An 18,886-nucleotide genomic window follows, 5' to 3' on the forward strand; every position below is an offset into this window, starting at 1 on the left:
CTGCCCACGTCCTTCCAGGTCGAGAAGAACCCATCCACTACCACCCTCTGGGTGCGGCCCTCCAACCAGTTGGCGACCCATTTGACCGTGTTGACCTGTTGTGGTGGAATAGTCATGGGGGAAGAGAGGGGCAGATCAATGTCCCCTGCAGTGAAGGAAGAGTGGGGCAGGGGAAGGGGCAGATGCTGCCCAGCTGGAGTGGGGCGGGGTGGGCTGTGGCTCATCTGGAGGGGATGTGGGGGGTGTAGCTCCTGCTGCCGCATGCACTCTGGGATGGCATGGGGGCGTGTTCCCTCAGATCTGTGCAGGGAGAGGAGGGCAGGCTGAAGCTGCCAGCTGGAGCTGGGTTTGCACTGGGCTTTTTTCATGGGAGCTGGGCTCAGGATGGGCAGCAGCAGCGCTGGGAGGGGACTATGGTGGGGTCTGAAGCCACCCCAAATTTTGCTATAGCCTGCCCCCTGCAGCCCCCTTCCAGTGCTGCCACTATCTGCCCTTAGCCCAGCCTGGCTCAGACCCTACCAAGAAGAGTCCTGTGCAGCCCCAGCTCCAGCCCACAGCTGCAGCCTGCCCTGCCCCATGCAGATGTGGGGGACACACACACAACCCCTGTCCCCTCCCAGGGTGCATGCAGTGGCAGGAACCACCCTCCTCCTGCACCCCCCATTGAGCCGCAGCTCTCTCCTGAACTTGCCCTGGCTGGGCAGCACCTGCCCCAGCCCCTGCCCCACTCCCTCCCTCACCGAAGTTGGGGCACTGATCTGCCCCCTCATGCCACTGTCCCTCCCTTTCCACCACAACACAGGACATTTACCAGCCATACTGAGAGCAGCATGGTGAAAGGGGAGGGGAACAGAAAGTGACCAGCTGATTCTAGATGCATCTTCGCATCTTGGCAACCATGCTACGCCATGTAAAAGTGGATCCATACCATGAACAAAAACTATAAAGGGTCACAATTAATTGACTGTGCATAACTGAAACTGTGCAAAAAATAACCACTTCTGTTTTGTTCTTCCCTAAATGTTCTAGACATATAAACAGACCATGGTTCAAATCTTCAGCTGCTGTACAAAGACTTACAACAACTGCACCATCATATGGAGCGGTACACAGCCCGGTATAAGGACTCATCTTGATCATGTCTGTGTGCTATTGAAATATAAATATTTAATCACAATTAGAAGAATCATGCAAATAAAAGGTGACTCAAATAATGAGATTTCTAACACAAAGGAGATGTTTAAGGCAAATGGTAGAGAATTTTGAACACTATGTTTACCTCTTCCTTACTATGTCAATCAGCTTTAGGGGTTCTGAAACAGTCATACCAGAACTAGCACTAATGAAAGTGATTCAGCAAAGCAGAATTATATTGGCATCTGGTAATGCTGCTATAGTTAAAGATCTAACAGTGTTTGTCTTTCATTGTATATACATGAGGACTCAGATTCCCTGGTGGTTTATAACTCAGGTGTTCTAAATTGCATAGGTTTTAAATTTGGTTTGGATACAATACCAGCACTTTTGAGGTTTGCCCATCACTATTTTAAATCACAGGTGAAATGAGCTCCTTGTGGATCATATTACCACCATACAATACAGAAACATTTATAACAACTGGCAATTCTTTCTATTAAAAGGCCCAGAACTGAAATACTAAGGTATTGGCAGTCAAAAATGAGGTAAACTGGCTTTTAAAGAGATGCTGGCATGACCAGACAATGCAAATAAAGATGCTGATTAATTACTAAGGACTAAAACACTTCAGGAAAATGTTAGGTACAAATTAATCTGTATCTGTTTAGAACTGACTAAACTTGGCTCATGCACTGTACTTATAGTATCGCATAAACATGATGGAAGTTTAATAAATTATGCAAATATGAAGTTTGTTTCAACTTCTTTAGATGTGGTTAAAATGCCATATGACTTTAATAAAAGAAGCAAGATAACAACAATAAGCTGAATGTCTCCTGTCTCCCCCATTGACTTCCCTCCAAACAAAATCAAATAACATCTGCCAAATGTCAGCCTGCTCAGCTTGCTAATGAGTTTTAAAATTCAGAGTATGACCGTTGCTCAGCAACTGATAAAGAATACCAGTCACATGGAGTTAGAGTTAATATACAAGAGACCTTTACCCCTTATTCTCTAAAATCCTATGAAAAAAGCATTATTAAAAAAAGCTATTATTTTTTCTGGTCAATTTGCTCGCTGCTTTGTAGGGCCTAACTGTTATTTGCCTTAATGCTCATAGACTTTATTATCTAGGTGCCTGTAAGGGTGCTTAAAGTTCTTCAATCGCATTTACTTTAGTTCATGAATTTGAAATGTGGAATTCCATTTGATCCAATTGCATGCTAACCATTTCAATAGATGCCAGATCTGAATGCTGAAAGTGTTTTAAGCCTTAAGTACAATGTCATGCATTTGGGTGATAGACGGTTACACTAAAACTAAATGGAAAACTATAATCAAAAGTGGAAAAAAGGGGATCAGAGGATTAGTCTGTGCTGCAGAGATGTAATCAATCTAAAAGACAAAAGGACAGAAGGGTAACAGCCACTCTGTCAAGACTGCTTCCTCTTCCTATCTAGTCCAGAGACAAATTTGAAATTTACCCTTCCAAAAAAAGGAGTTCATCCAGTGATCATGCATCAAATGATGTGACATGAAAACAGAACAATAGTAAGGAACAAGATGCTATTATTCTGTTATACAGTCCCTTAAACCTCTAGGGTTAAAAGCCAAGAAAAGTATTGTGATATAGTAGTAATACAGTTAAGATGACTATTGTAATAGAGTTATATAATGACTTAGCTGAAACCCATAAAACATTTGCAATTAAAATTTTATTGCAAATATATTTCTTTAAATACAGGATTTTTAGTAATCATGCTTGCCTTTTTTGCATTCTGTCATACTTGCATTTACTAAATGGACTTCTTAGTCTTTTAGACATTTTAAATTTTATTTCTACAAATCTTACCGTAAAATTCTAAAATTGTCTATTACAATAACACCTTTTTTCTATCTGTCAATCATCATTGTGATTGACTGCCAAGAATCGATAGTCTACTGACATCTGTTACTGCCAGGGATGGTGCATGAGGAAGGCTGTCAGTGCCAAGCTTCCCCAAGCACAACCGGGCTTTCAGCGCTCTGTACACCATTGGATCCAGAGGGTGCTGCCGGTGAGATGGGGCTGCACCGGTGCAGCTAGCACCTTGCTTGAGCAGCCCCAGTGGGCACCACCACTGTAGGGGGAAGCACTGGGATCCCCCGCAGCTCAGAGGCTGTGCGACACGGTGGTGGCACCACTCAGGCAGCACCTTCCTGCTGGCACCCTGCCCAGGCAGTCCCAGGGTGTGCTGCTGCCATAGAAGGAAGCACCGGGGTCCCCCGCAGCTCAGGGCCCACTGGCAGCTCACCCCCCTTGACTGCGGGAGAGGTGGGCAGGCTAGAATAGCGCCCCTCAACTGCTACTGTTTTCTCTTCAGCAGAGCCTGCCTGTTCCGCAGTGCTGGGCCCCGTGCTTCAGCATAGCTCTGACCTGCCTGCATATCTGTTTGAAATGCCTCAGGATCGATAATAATCTTATTCTGTCTGTCCAGAGCACTCTGATTGGTTGTTTCAGTAAGCATTGTGATTGGCCGAGACAACCAATCAGAGTGCTCCGGACAGACAGAATACGCCTATTATTATTATAGATTATTACCTTGTTACGTTGTTATTGTTATGAATTTCAGCAGACAGGCCAAATTCTTCATTTCAAGCTATTGAAAATGCTCCCACCCACATTCCCAGACATACAAAAATTATACCAGCACAAAGCCAGGTCAAGGAACAGGTAGTTCAGGGCCAGTAACAATTCTTCTATACCTAAAACTATCACAGTCTTTTATGACAAAAAGGTTATTTCATGTCCAAGCGCAGCTATAAAGAGAAACTTTTATATTAATAGAAAGAAAGGATTTTCCAGATCCTGAATGAGACTTAGTACTCACTTTTTCCCTGTGGATCTATGAGATATCAGACCTTAGATGTGTGATATTTTTTATATGTAGCAAAGCTATTTCAGTTTTTCTTTTCTTTTTTTTAAACTTGCTTTTATAGCTTCCTTTAAACTGTTGATAGTTGAAATCAAGGTAACTATGGTACCCGGTTTTATGGGTGAAGAGTTACAAAAGTACTCCTCATAAAATGTTTAACCCCCACCCCCAATGTATTTTATAAATGCTTTAGAAGTACACATGGCATATATGGTTTGCAGATAGGTGTGAGATCAAATTCAACTTTTTTAGCAAATATATATGGTGACTTTCATACTTTTCTTAAAGTTTGGCTGCTTGTAACTCTAAATACCTAACTTGAACAACGGAAACATATGTAAAACCATGGGAGACAATCATCTTCTACAGCTGTATCCTAGGTCATCTTAAATACATATTGTAGTCCTACTTATACTATATGTGTATGCCTAGAAGTAACACAATGACTATGGAAAGGGCTGATTGTGCGAAAACTTTACTTTGTAGGATAAAGAGTTAGATATAATGAAAATGAACCTCCCGCTGGCAAACACACTGTGCCGAACAGTGACAGGCTACAACATTATTTGAGATCAAATATATAAAATCAGTGCCATAATAAATTGGGGTTGCAGTGAACTGATGAGGTTCTAGTGAAAATATCTTTTTGAGGAAAAGTGATGCGAGTGGTCTGCAGCAATTCTATTATAGCTTTAGGAGCACTGTATGCTAACATTCATGCTCCTTCTGGTACATTATTTATTGTCTTTTTCTTGTCCTTTGACACGGGCTTTGTTTAAGGACAGCGGCTAGCAGCTGAATTCACAGCTAAGAAAAAAAACCTGGGCCCTTGGAGCTATTTTGTGCTACAATCAATTCGGGGGTTCCTGACATGCCTCTGAACCACCATAACACTTACTGCTACTTTCAAATGAGAAAGAAGAACTTTGATTACCTTCAGTATGTTTGCACTAGACAGCCCTACCCAGTAAAACCAGAACAAAGCTGTTCTACCCGGGAAGCTGCGGGACTCCCCAGAGAAGAGCCAGCGTAGGAGAATTAAGTGTAATACTGGATTTGATTGAATTTGATAGGACTGTCCTTGAGTGTCCTAGTCAGATTCCATTCTACTTGTCAACAATTTCCTTTGTTGTCATAAACTCTATAAAGTACTGCTGCTGTGCCTTGTTAAACATGTGTCACATCAGGAATGATTCTTATGCAGTAAGACAGTAGTTTTCAAAGTATGTCCCACAGAACCCCGGTGTTCTGTGCTAAGTCGTCAGGATTTCTGCGAAGAAAATGGGGGTAATGGCAGAGTGAGCTGAGTGGTGCTGCTTTGCCATTCCTAGGCCAGGTTGCCAGGCTCTGGGTCACTCCTTAGGCTAGAAGCAGTGGTTCCATATAGAAAGGCTCCATAACTTCAGGAAGTTTGAAAACCACTGCAGTAAGATATCAATTAATAGAATTTGATCATGAAAGCAAGCAATAGCTTCCAAACCTATATGGATACAGGGAGCTTTCCAAAAGTCTGTTGGTCAACACTAAACAAACTTCTCTTTCTCCTCTGGGGAAAATTCACGCAATTTACCTTAAAGTAAACAAACAAAACCATGAAATAAGTAGCAACATTCTCCCTTTGTGACCGATTAATTTGAGAACTGAAATCCTGGGCAACATGATGTGAAATTTAGATAATTAGATATTTCACCTGCATACCTGACTACTACCCTCAAAAGGTGACATCCTGTACCTTCTCTCTATGTACTGTCTTATGAAAACACTATTTGCATGCCACATACTCTACCAAACTGTCAGAAAATGTAGGTTTACTGCTAGAAATTCAGACTACCTCATTAATTCAATCACTTATATTAGTTATGTTTAAGAAAATGTAAGGATCTTTGAAAGTGGTATGCAGGAAGAGTGGAAACCTGAAAATGTTTTAAAACAGTCAGTGTTTGAAGAGAATAAAATGTGCTTTCTCTCTTAGGGCTGACTATATATCTCTACTTCTTTTAATGAACACAAATGAGTAATACTTCAAAAAAGGCTTAAGGGACAGGGCCTACTCTGTCAGGATTACTGAGGAAGCCAAAAGTAATTCTATTTCAGTTCTATAGCTTTCTGCCGGGTTGGCACAGGCAAAACCATGAAGCCGGCAAATAACAATACTACTGTTCCAGACATGTGAATAGGACCTCAGTTCTTTGGATGCAAACCTAGTTTCAATGCTGGAGGATATGCACAGCATCCAAAAAGAGAACTACAGTAACCTTGTGTCACTAACATAATAGTGCTAGCAAATTATAACCTCTAGGGGGACCCCCTTTCTCACAGAATTTTCACTGGCAACTTTTGCATGTCATCTCATGCATTTTTTATCATCTTTTTCAACAGATTGCGGGGCAAAAAAATATGTGTATAAAACTATAGCCTTATTTCAGAATGAACATTTCATTTCTATCAGGTGAAATGTTCATCTGAGTTTATGTCACGACTCAGATTTGCTTCAGCTGAAAATAATGCTTTTCATTTCCTTATGGCTTCCTTCCTGACTGTATGTCATGTGGACATACCTGTTCAGTTACAGACTAAAGTAATAGATTCACATCCTATTTTTGCTTTTTTTAATATTATGTCTTTTCAAATAAAACTGTTACTCAGAAATCCAAATAGTTAATTTTTCTGCTCAAGCACCACACTGTATGGCACACAAAATAAATATATTCTATTATAGAGCTTATGATGGAAATAATGATAATTTAGATTACTTTCATCACGCTGTAAGCCTTCTGCACTAATTCATGACTTGGAATAGGTCTTTGAGTCACACACACACACACACTCACTCTCTCTCTCTCTCTCTCTCTCATGCTTTGCCAAAGCCTAAACATGAAACAGGAGGTTCATTTTCATTATATCTAACTCTTTACCCTACGAAGTAAAGTTTTCCCACAATCAGCCCTTTCCATAGTAATTGTGCTACTTCTATGCATACGCATGTAGTATACATAGGTCTACAATATGTATTTAAGATGACCTAAGATACAGCTATAAAAGATGATTGTCTTCCATGGTTTTACATATGTTTCCATTGCTCAAGCTAGGTATTTAGAGTTACAATCCTTCAAAAGATTGAGGATATATCACTTCTAAGTAAATTGTAAATTATTAGAGAACAGAGTCAATAAAAAGCATCAAAATGATTTGAAAATATTTGTTCATTAATATATTTTTGACTGCAAACTCAGCATGTGCCCAGTTCTTACTTTGGAATAATCCATCAGCCAGGGGAGACCCAAGTATATGAATGGCCTGAACTTACACTGATATTAATCAGTGTTTAAGGTGCTCAGTGTTGAATAGAAAGTACTTAACATCTAACAGAACTGAGTCTATAACTGAGGTGAGTGTAAGAAAGGGATGCTTACAGTATTAAATTGGTGACAACAGAGGAAAAGATGACCAAAATCAGACTCATATAGCTTGCACAAGTAGCAGAAGGCCTGACAAGTATGTGGGGAAAAAAGTTCAGGCTTTGAGTGTCAGGGGCACAAAAAGGAGGGGAAAACATAGTGAAAGCGTATAAGGAAAAAGTTGAGTACATGTGGTGTTTCAGAAGAAATGGCAATGGACAAAGCTTTTGCACAGGAAGGATCCTAAAAGCAGACACCTAGTAGGAAATACTGTCACAGGAAAAAAGAAAAGATTAGGTATATTCTGCTGAAGAACATTCCCTAAGAATGCTCAGTGCTCATGAGATTTTAAGAGAGATCATCAATAAAGTCTCCTCTTAATTACATAAATAAATGATTGCAAAGATTTATGCAAGAGTAAAGAACTATGCATTCTCTGAAGAAAAAGAAAACTCAAGTTGCTATTGGGACAATTTTTATCAGGAAGCTTATAAATGCTTCACTGAATGTTACACATCAGATTTCTCCAGACACCTGACTTTACGTTAGAGACAAGAGGAAATTATGGTCATGGGAAGAAATTAGAAGAACAATAATTTTATGCTGCTTCTAGTCATCTGTAAAATCCAGACTTTCTTCTAAGAATATAGTCAACACAGCACTCTCCCTCTAATTTCACAGAAACAAGGCTGAAAATATCCTCATATTTCCTATTCATTGTTACATTCATCAAATGAGTTATGAATTTCATTACTAAACATAGAATTAATGTTAAACGTTCTAACACCTTTTTTTAATCTCCCCTACCCCCTGCTTTTTTCTTTTTTTGCTTAAAAAAACCTCTAAATCTAAAATATTAACATAATGTTAAGATTACAAATTTAAACAGGTTTAGTGTAGGACATGCAAAATATAACACTGTTTTTAGGCAAACTCATTGAGCATATTTTTGGTTGCTGGCTAGACTTTAAGCTTAAGTATAGACATTTGGGGATGTTAGGGGAGGTTTCATAGTTTCTAGGGTCAGAAGGGACCCGAGCAGATCATCTAGTCTGACCCCCTGCCATTCCAGGAAAAAGTACCTAGGTGTTCATCCAGCCTCCTCTTAAAGACCCCCAGGGTAGGAGCCAGAACCACTTCGCTTGGAAGTTGGTTCCAGATCCTAGCTGCCCTGACCGTGAAGTAGCGCCTCCTTATTGGGTTAAAACTCGCCACCCAATGTAAGGTAAGTTGGGATGGGGGGGGCTAGCAGGGAGGTTGAGGGAATAGGTGAGGCAAGCATTTGCGGGGAGAATTAGGGGTCCGCAGGGGGTTAAGGGCAGGTGCAGCCCATGGGGAACTGGGGTGGCAGGCATGATCCATGGGGGGGTGGGAGAGTAGGTATGGTCGGCAGGGGGATGAGGGGATCGGGAAAGGCAGCACCTGCAGGGGAATGGGGGGCTGCAGGTGGCATTCTTAGGGGGTTGCTGGTTTCTTGGAGAGTCTGATGAGATCAGACAAACTTGCGGGGCCGGCAGAAGGTCTTATGGAGAACCCAGTCTATTTTTAGATCCCTGATACCTTCAGTGAACTTAAATCCCCATCTCTCCTGCCCCTTCCCCACCAGTACTTACTTGGTTGGCTCTGGCAGTGGCAAACATTGATAAAACTGCTGGCAGCCAGAGTAGAGTGGATAGAGGGTTTTGGGGAGGAGGAAGGGGGCTGGCTGGTTAGCGTGGGGGACTGAGGGTCCAGGGGGCTAGGTTAAAAACAGCCCAATGCTGGGCTGGGGGGGGAGGGGGAGTGTGAAAAGCATAGTCCCAGGGCTGAAGCTAGAGACTTTCCCAGCCCCAGGGCTGTGCAGGTTACTGTACTCTACTGAAGTTCCATGCCCTGGTCTAACCTAGATCAAGTAAGTTTGATACTATAACGATCCAGGTCTATCTTAGACTGCTTTCCACAAATTTTAGACTGGTCATTGTGTGTGGAACTTCTGTACTCTTACAAGTTTAGATTGATTTCCAATCACTGAGACTGGGTCTGAGTGTAAAGTCTGCACCTGAGGCAAACTAAGTTGGATCACGTGGCCATTTCCGAACCTGATCTAACCTCCCCCTAACCCAAACAAATGTCTCTTGCACACTTTAATGTCTCCTGATATACAAGTGATACAAAGGAGAAGATCTTAACTTCTATGTTTCCTGTCTTTTATGTATTTAAATATGGAACCTTAACACTGCATTTCTCTATATAAAGTAATCTAAGGTTTGCATTATCTGGGGATTAATGCCATAAACAAGATGGTTTATTGACTCTATAGTTTATCAAATAGATATAACTGATGAGACCAGAAATAATTTCTGCTACTGTCTAGCATAATGTGAGCTAAGATGTTGTTTGTGTCTTCCCAAACCCTCCTTCACACTTTGATTTCTTTCCCCTTCCATCCAAATTCCTCCCAATTCACATACACATTTCTGCATGAGCCTTACACTTACTTCTGAAGAGTTAGATGCTACAGTAGCCCTCTATGGTCCCCCCATCTCTCAGTTTTTTGCACTTTTCCTATTCCATGGTCAAAGATATGTTTCCTTCTTTATGCACTGGTTTCTCCATGTTTGGATCTAATTCTTCCTTGGTGGTTATAAACCTCCCACCTTCTTATCATTGATATTCATTTTTTCCCAAATCACAGAATCCCCTCCTTCACTCCACCCTTGTTTCCTGAGCCCTAAGCTTTTTTTGTCCCTCTTTCTGACATATTTCAATTTCTGCCATCTTTCTCTCACCTCTTCTTCTGTATGAATGAAATTTTGTTTACAGCACCAACATATTCCCCCTACACCCTGCTTGCAAGTAGCTGAATCATTTCATGTCCACACCCACACACATATTGCCTACCATATATTGAATAATATTTATATACATGCTGAAGACAAGTTCCCAGATATGCATTACACTATATTGCTGAAATATTACTGAGGTGTTTTCATAACAACATAAACCTTTTAATCCTTCGAATATTAAAGATTATAGAAGCATTCAAACACATCAAGCACATGTAGTGTGTATTTGAATTATTATTGTGAGCAATAATATTATATTGTGAGCAGTAATTTTATGTACTTGAGGTGCTTGGCAGCTTAATTTAGTGTATTTTATTAGCTATGTACACTTTTATTTTATATTTCATTTTTGTTAATATGCCTAGAACAACTAAATGGATACATTTTCCTTTTTATAAATCAAAACAAAATAATACATGGTAAAGATCCCTTATAAATTTAACATACAATATATGAAGAACATATGCACATATTTCCAGGAAATAATGGTGCATCTGGCTCTTCCAGCACATGTAGTGCTGTTAACTTCAGCTGGAATTCACATTCATCCTGGGATCCATGCAAAAGTGCACTGCATACATGCAAGATCAATAGTAGTGCAATATAAAAGTCTTATTGGTATGAAGTTGGCATGAGCTATCCAACTTACATTTAGGCTTGACACTTGTGTATAATGCAGTCCTCCCAAACTCATGCCTATAAAACATTTACATCACTTGCAGGAGCACTATAACTTGACAGAAGTATTGACATGTATAACCATAACTTAGGTTTATTGGTATTCAGTTAGGTTCTTAGGGATACATAAAAGTTCCTAATGGGATATTTAAAAGCTCTTATGCATCCTGAGTGGTTAATTCCCATTAACTCCTATTGTGAATTAGAGGTGTCGACAGAAATGCTTCACGCACATTTTACAGCGCTGTAATTTAGAGCACTTTTTACAGTACTATAAAGTTACAGTGCTCTTAAATGTGACAGAAGTGCAGTGTAGGGGTGGAAACACCTCTGAGCCTCCCTGCACTTTTCTGGTTAGGAGGCAGGGGATGCTTTATAGCCTCCTGGGGCTTGTAGACTTGTCAGAAATTTGCCAGTGTATAGAAGTTACTTACAGACACCTGCTAAAATACTGTAAAATACAACGCTTCAAATCTATTACCTCAAATAATGAGGGTTAGTTTAAAGCATGGTACCCATTTTTAAAGTGCTGTAAACATAGGCAACATATAGGAAGGGGCCACGGGGGGGAAGGGGGCAGGTGCCCCCCCCCCTGAAATTTGCTGCCACCACTGTCTTCATCATTGGCTGCAGGCGGTCCCTGCTTGGCCCACCCTCACCGCTGTCGTCACCGTGGATACCTGCGGGCAGTCTCCACTCAGTCTGCTCTCGCCACCGACATCAGTGTGGCTGCCTGTGGGCAATCCTGCTCAGCCCACCCTCTCCAACATCACTGAGGCTGCCTGCAGGTGGTCCCTGCTCTGCTCAGTCTGCCCTAGCTGCCAATGTCACTGTGGCTGCCTGTGAGCATCCCTGCTCACCGCCACCATGCACAAACCACCAACACTGCCACTGCTGCCTGCGGGTGGTCACCATGTCCCCCCCAGCCTCAAGAGGGATGAGTCGTTCATGGCTTTAAAGCCATGCACTACTGTTAAGTCACAGCAATAAAGTGCTTGAAATGATGAAAAAAAGAAACTTCTGTACACACCTTAGGTTTCTACCCTTAGGTTTCTACACTATGCAGGCAGTGCTGAAAATCTTTCCGGGTACCTAAATATCTTTAAGAATGGTGGCCTTAGGTGCTTGAGACAAGGAAATAAAAAGTAGTGTCTTCTCCACATTACTAAAAGTTCTCAGGTGATGTTTTCATGCTTTATTCCATACAACTTGCACAAATGTGTTTAATACCTAATATATCAATTGACTTTCAGTGTGAATATATATTTTTCATAGATTTTAAGATGCCCTGCCAGAGAGCATTTCAGATTCTCCAGCTTTGATCCTATTATGAACTTCATGTGAGTGCATACCAGAGATCATTGCAGAAATGAAGAATTGATGCTTAAAAGTAGTGACCTAAATCAGAAATTGCAAGTGCTAGTGTAATTGTTATATTAAATGATAAAAAGTATGTATCCATAAATACCTTCAAATTGTCAGTGTATGTATTCTACGTACATATATACATATCAAGAATTTAAAACATTCTGCCATTCCTAATTATAGGCAAATTAGTATCATTAACTGAAAGACTTGGCATGTTTTAACTTTAAAAATGTACAGCTCTCATTTTATTTATTAAACTGAGATAAATTTAATTCCTGTGATTAATAATGGTATCTACAGTTCACATGATTTTAAATGAATTAAACAATAAGAGAAAAACTCCTAGGAAAAAACCATAATTTTCTTTGAAATAAGAATTACTAATGACAACATTTTAAAGTATCAACTTCATGGTTTTCATGATTCACAGATGTTTAAAACATGATTAAATAAACATATCTGTGAATCATGAAAATCAAGAAGTTGATATTTTAAATTTCACCCACAAGTAAATAGCTTAATATCGTTACACCTCATTATCAGAGAAAATTCCCACCTACCTTCTTTCAGAGAAATTGAAATGCAATTATACGTAACTGTATCTGTTTAGTACTTGGTGGTTAGTATTTTATTTACAAGCAAACCTGCTTGTAAAAGCATGCCACATGTTCTCAATATGTCTTTCCCTGTTAAAACTAATTACATGATCTTTGTTTCTACATAGCTTATCTCTTCACAGCTATTTTATTCTTCATGTAAAATTATAAGGCTCCATTTGTCATGTAACTGTTGGCTGCTGCAGAAAAGATGATGAGGTCACAGAATATTATGAACAGAGTAGGAGGAAACTCTAGAAAAAAAGCAAAGCCAACAGATAATCAGTGGGAATGTGTTAGTTTTCTAAATTGCCACAAGATGGCATTATTTCAGAAAATTATCTTCACAGCTGAAGAGGTAGCTGGAGATACATACTATTTTGGGTCATTATTGTTCTAAATAGTTCCCTGCTTTATACTAAAATTGGATGTATAAGACAAGGAGTCTGATTTCATACATCAGATTATGGCCCTGTCCAGTTTTTCGCTAGGTGACTGATACCAAAATATTCAGGCTTATGTGGGCACTTGGGAAAAGTGACACATGGATATTTTCAGTTTAAGTCCTTAGCCTGCAGTGTCAATACTGTATGAACTAAATGGGCAAAAGAAACTTAGACTGTTACTGAGTATGATGCAGCTGCTGGATAGTGGGGGCAAATTATGTAGAGTTTTGAGTATTATTTTCACCTCTTAAGAATACTTAGCCACCTACTGCTGCAAGGGCTAATCAAACCCTGTGTCCTTATTCATAGCCCCTTATTCTCAACCTTTGAATTAGCAGAAATATGCTGGATACTCTGCAGTGTGCCACTGAACCTGGGAATTTCCAAAAAAAGAATCTAAAAATCTTCTTTAAACTGTAAAATGTGGATATTGAATATATATATATATATTTTTAACTAAATACAAACTTTAGAAAAAAATATTTAATACATAAAATATGCACAGCCTTGTGACTCATTACGTCACGTGTAACATAACTTCATACAGTACCAATTACTTATATAGATATAATTGGATAACTGATAACAACTCAGACTATTCATATTCACCACAGACATGCTATTTTCATTACATGTATCCAAGAGGAACTTGACCAAAAACTGGTCAAAAAAAACAAACCAAAAGAAAATGATCCCTAAGCCCTGTTGCAATTAAGTGTAAACAGTATTGCGCTATGACCTATCCCTCTTGTGTCCCAAGGAAAGTTCAGTGAAGTGGAAATCCAGGACTCAGAAGACAGCTTTGAGTTCCATAGGGCTCAAAATACTGGATCAATGTTCTCCCTCCTACTTCAGCAACCATTCCATAAACTATCCCTCCTAACCTGGAAGCATCTTTTGGTTTCTGTGACAGTTTCTGCCAAAGAAGAATTCCACATTTTAAAATAGTTTAAATCAATTCTTAGGCAACATTGTTTACTAATAGTTATATATGGTACATGGAGCTAGGGACAGAAATTACACATAAACTGGTTTAAGTGATCAGAAACTGGTTTACACCTGTAACGGAACAGAAGCTCAGTGCACATAAACCAGTTTCAAAATAGCTGAAATTAGTTTAAGATAAAATTGATTGAATATAGTGTCAGATTTAACTGACTTAGCTCAAACCAGTTTATGAAACTTCTGTCCCAGACACCTTCCTAGTTGAAGTTAAGTCACAGTCCCCCAGAATATTAGCATGTTCTGCAGCCTGGGCTGGGATGGCTTTCTGCTCCAGAGAGCAGGGCTGGCTCTGCCTCTCTGCTCCAGAGCTGAAGCAGCAAGGGCTGGCTCACTGCACAACCCAGGCAAACATTAGCTGGGGCCTGGAGCCAAGAAGGAGGGTTAAGCTCACCTCCCCCAACACAGAGCTGCCCTACCCACTTACTTAGCACCAGCTGTGAATGTAAACTACAAATCCCAGAGGCACCCGGAAGCAGGAAGAAGAAGTGATGAACAACCCTACACAGTCTTACTGCTCTTGTTCTGAACTGCAAATCCCAGAGACCTTGGAGGCAGCAGGAAGAGTAAGTGAGCACACAGCCCAGGCTGTATTTATAGATCTCCAGTTTATAGTTTTTCAGAGAAAGAATGATTCTTGTTTAAGCTTTTTATGAACTCAATGCCACTACCTTCTGCCCCCAACCTCTCCACACCTGGGCAGATCACAAGCTGAGGCCTGGCCACGCTGCCTCCACTTAAGGAGCTCCATTCCCTTCCATTTGGCAGTGACCAGCAGGCTGGGAGCTGTACTCTAGCATCCCCTGGCTTCTGGCTTGAGCCACTGCAGGCATGTGCATTTTCTGAATCAAAAGTGAATGTGTGTTTATTTGCTTATTGGTTTAATCCCCTGCAGCTTAGACTAACCTGCAAAGACTGAATCAATTCAGACTTAGGCTTTTTGACTGTCTGTACTTAGCCTTAGAAACATTTATGGATATAAGCTCCCAATCAGATTCAAACTGAGTGAAAATAAAAAGTAATTTATGTCCAATTCATAATATTCCCAAAATGAGTACTTCTGGGGGCAAAGGGAGGGACTTCCAGTGGAAAGATCAGAGGTTAAGGGTGGGACTTCCGATCCTAAGACAGCAACCAGGGGGTGGAGCCACCCATGTAGGCCTTGACAGCTCACCAAAACTCATTAAGCAGCTCTCCAGCCAAAATAATTGCCCACCCCTAGGTAAGGGTGAGCAGAATCTGGAATAGACTTCCCAAGGAGGTGGTCAGCACCCAGCCTTGGAAGTCTTCAACAAGACAGCAGGTAGACACCTTGCTGGGGTCATTTGATCTCAGCAGTATTCCTGCCCAGAGCAGGCGGGTTGGACTTGATCTGTCAAGGCCTCTTCCAGCCCTTAATTTCTGTGATTCTATGTATGGCATGTGTTGTGGTCTTATAGATTTTACTGTTGTGATCTTTTATTGACTGTGTTTCTCACTTGTATCAAAGCCATGGATGAATTATTCAGGTCAGCCCATGGAAGGGCTGATTAAAATATTCAGATGGTGGCCACAATCTGGCATACTCCAGTGGTTCTCAGTCTTTGGTACCTTATGTACCCCCTGCCAATCGACGCGGCAAAAGCAAAACTGTGGCACTTCCAGTTTCAACACTGTGAACTGAGTCCTACTTTTTTCACCATGGCCCAGGACAAAGCAGCTTGCACAGGGCCTCCCTCCCTATCCCCTGGTACACTGATGCTGGGGAGTGAAAGTCCCGGCACACCAGCATGGGAGGGGTGGTGGCCAGAACTTCCAGCCTGATCAGGCAAAGACCAAAATGCAGCACCCATGTACCCCCTGCCTATGTCTCCCGTACCCCCAGTGGTACGTGTACCATGGGTTGAGAAACACTGGTATATTCCACATAAGTTGCAACTGGGTGGGGGAAGGGAGAGGGATAAGGAGAAGGGGGCTCATTTTAATATGCCTTAAAATAATGTAACTTATAGAAAACTCTTGCACTTTCCCTGTAAAACCAGGTGCCTTACTTATATATAAAAAATAAAACTTGAAATACATTTTCATGAACAAAAATGTCCCAGTTTTCATTAAGTGACACATCCAGGGTAGAGTTTTCTCCATTCTTTAGAGACCATGTGGTCTAGTTTCATTCATTTCCTAGGTAACTTTATCAGTCAGTCCTTTTTCTACCATTTTATCCCCAGTGAGGCTTGCTAGGTAACATTCACTTTTTCAGAATCTGTCCAGCTTGGCTGAGAGAGAGGATTTCCAGCCCACCATTGCTACAAGACTCCACACCCAAAATAGAAAATAGTTTGCTTTTGTTTTTTCAAAGCATCAGCTATAAGAAAAGTTCCCTCTCTCCATCACCATTTATCTTTTGTCATTCCTAGGGCAGTGAATTCCTGGAGACTTGAGAATCTTGCTTTGTGATTGAAATCAGACCTGCTCAATGTGTAAGCATTTTTACCTCTTAGCCACGTAAAGAAGTTCCATTTCTGTCAGGAAATCACTGCTCTCCTGATAGAAACCGTGAGTGTACAGATGTTCTAGCTTTTTCTCCTAGAGCAAAAATGACAATTCTGGGAGAAAAATAACCCTATTCCAACCAGTTATAGGTCACTGCTGGAAGAGCTTATCCAAGAAAATGAACATTTGCACTTTCCCATGGGAAACTGCAAATGTTCACTCCTCCCAGGGACCAGGAGAAGTAGAGCCACAGGGAAAGACTCCCATGCCTTATGGAGACTTGGGTTACCCTAACTTGCAGAAGGTGTGGGGGCACCTGATCCCACTCTACCAATAGACCAGAGAGGAGAAGGGAGAAGGAGCTGCCAGCTGCTCCCTGACAGCTCCTTATACACCGGAGTACCCAGAGTGAGATTGGGCAGGTGTCTTTGCCCCATTGTTCTGTCCACCTGGCTCCCAGGCACAGGGAGTGGCACTGCAAGTTCCCTCTTTTCAACTTGGGATCTCCAGAGTGAGAAACAGGAAGGGGTCTTTGCCCCATTGTTCCTTTCACTTGGCTTCCAGAAGCAGTACAAGGCTGTTTCTGTCCCACTGGGAATGGGAGGACTGGAGCAATCCATGCTTTCCCCAGACTGGAATTACCCTACCACATGGACAACAAGGGAGGAGGTGGTTGCAGGCTTATATTGCTCACTTCCACAGAATCATTTTAGCAGTGGAAATGTTGCACTGCTAGAAATGAATGTTTGCAATCAGCCAGGGGTTGATTCCTGAAAGAGATCATTACCCTACTCTATGGTCATGAAAGAAGGTTTCATTTATTTAGATGCAGGTCATCATATGTTCTACTTCCAAGAAATGTAGTTCTGCTGCTGACAATTGTATATGTATACTATCTCATCATAGACTGTTATGCTGGGAGCTGCAAAAAGCATCCATGGAAGGAGATCAAAGACCCCTGGTGGAAAAAGAATAAAGCAAAAGAAAAAAAAGATGCCAAGAAGCCCTTTATATCTGTCAATCACAAAACACTTAAGGAAAAAAAACCCTATGAAAACAGTTTGTAAGTAAGGTCAGCAATAATCCCATGAGGATAATGTCAAGAAAGTAGTACAATTCTAAGATTATGTGAACAATACCTTTTAAGTAAGACTAGCATTATTCAGATAATGCCTCATCACAAACATACAGATAATGTTGCTATGTTGGTTTCAGCTGAGAAAGGAAATGGAATTCCATCTTTGACTCAAATAAGCAGAGAAGGAAAGATGAGCTATTACCATAAAACATCTGATGAAAAATGTAGAAGGGAGGGATCATCTATTTGGACTTGTAAGTTCCAGGTATGGTTCTATGCTCCTCAGCAGTCTTCCTGTTTGAACTTCTTTATGTTACTTATTCTCTCTCCTCTTTATCTGTAAATTGGGTATAACAGCTGTTCCCTAGCTTATAGGATTTTGTGAGGATAAACATGGCTAATGTTATGAGGTATTCAGATACTAAGGTGATGGGTAAAGTAAGTATATCTCTAAGTAAGATAGATATATAGAAAGATCAGTGTCAAAAAGAAAGAAGATACAGAAGTGTCTAAATTCATCTAGCACCACAGAACAGGAAGAGGGGAGAAACAGCACCTTAAGATTCCCTTTTATATCATGGAACTGATTTGGTGATAGAAATCTCAGGTTCCCTTTCCCTCCTCCTCCTTCCTGTTTGAATAGTAAAAAATAAACTAATCCAATGCACGTAGTTACATCTTAGATTTTTTACTTCTGTGATTTGTCCTTCCTTCCTCAAATATATATTTTAAACTGTTCAAAAGTTACAGATCCCACAACCTCTGTAGATAATGTTTCAGTACTCAATCACCTTCATAGTTAGAAAGTTCTTCCTAATTTCCAAACCAAGACTGCCTATACACATGCTTGGAGGTGGTGGTGGGTGGGGGAAGGGGGGAAGTGTTTTAATTAAAGCAGCTCTTGGAAAGCTGCTCTAATTAAAATTCCATAGTATCAAATTTATTAAACCCTTGCTCATTTAAAAATGGTT

At 40.7% G+C, this 18,886-nt stretch overlaps 1 protein-coding gene and 1 long non-coding RNA gene across 2 annotated transcripts in view; one reads left to right on the plus strand and one right to left on the minus strand.

Annotated features, from left to right (window-relative positions):
* Positions 1 to 18,886, minus strand: part of CSMD1 (CUB and Sushi multiple domains 1) — a 1,867,828-nt gene that overhangs the window by 1,427,584 nt on the left and 421,358 nt on the right. The window lies entirely within an intron of this gene.
* On the plus strand, positions 16,762 to 17,873 carry LOC109311717. The gene is made up of 2 exons (XR_002101593.1): positions 16,762 to 16,824; positions 17,744 to 17,873. It is a non-coding gene; the product is annotated as an uncharacterized LOC109311717 (long non-coding RNA).

This window comes from Crocodylus porosus, unplaced genomic scaffold (genome assembly GCF_001723895.1).
Source record: "Crocodylus porosus isolate Cpor-Errol unplaced genomic scaffold, CroPor_comp1, whole genome shotgun sequence".
NCBI classification, from domain to species: Eukaryota; Metazoa; Chordata; order Crocodylia; family Crocodylidae; genus Crocodylus; species Crocodylus porosus.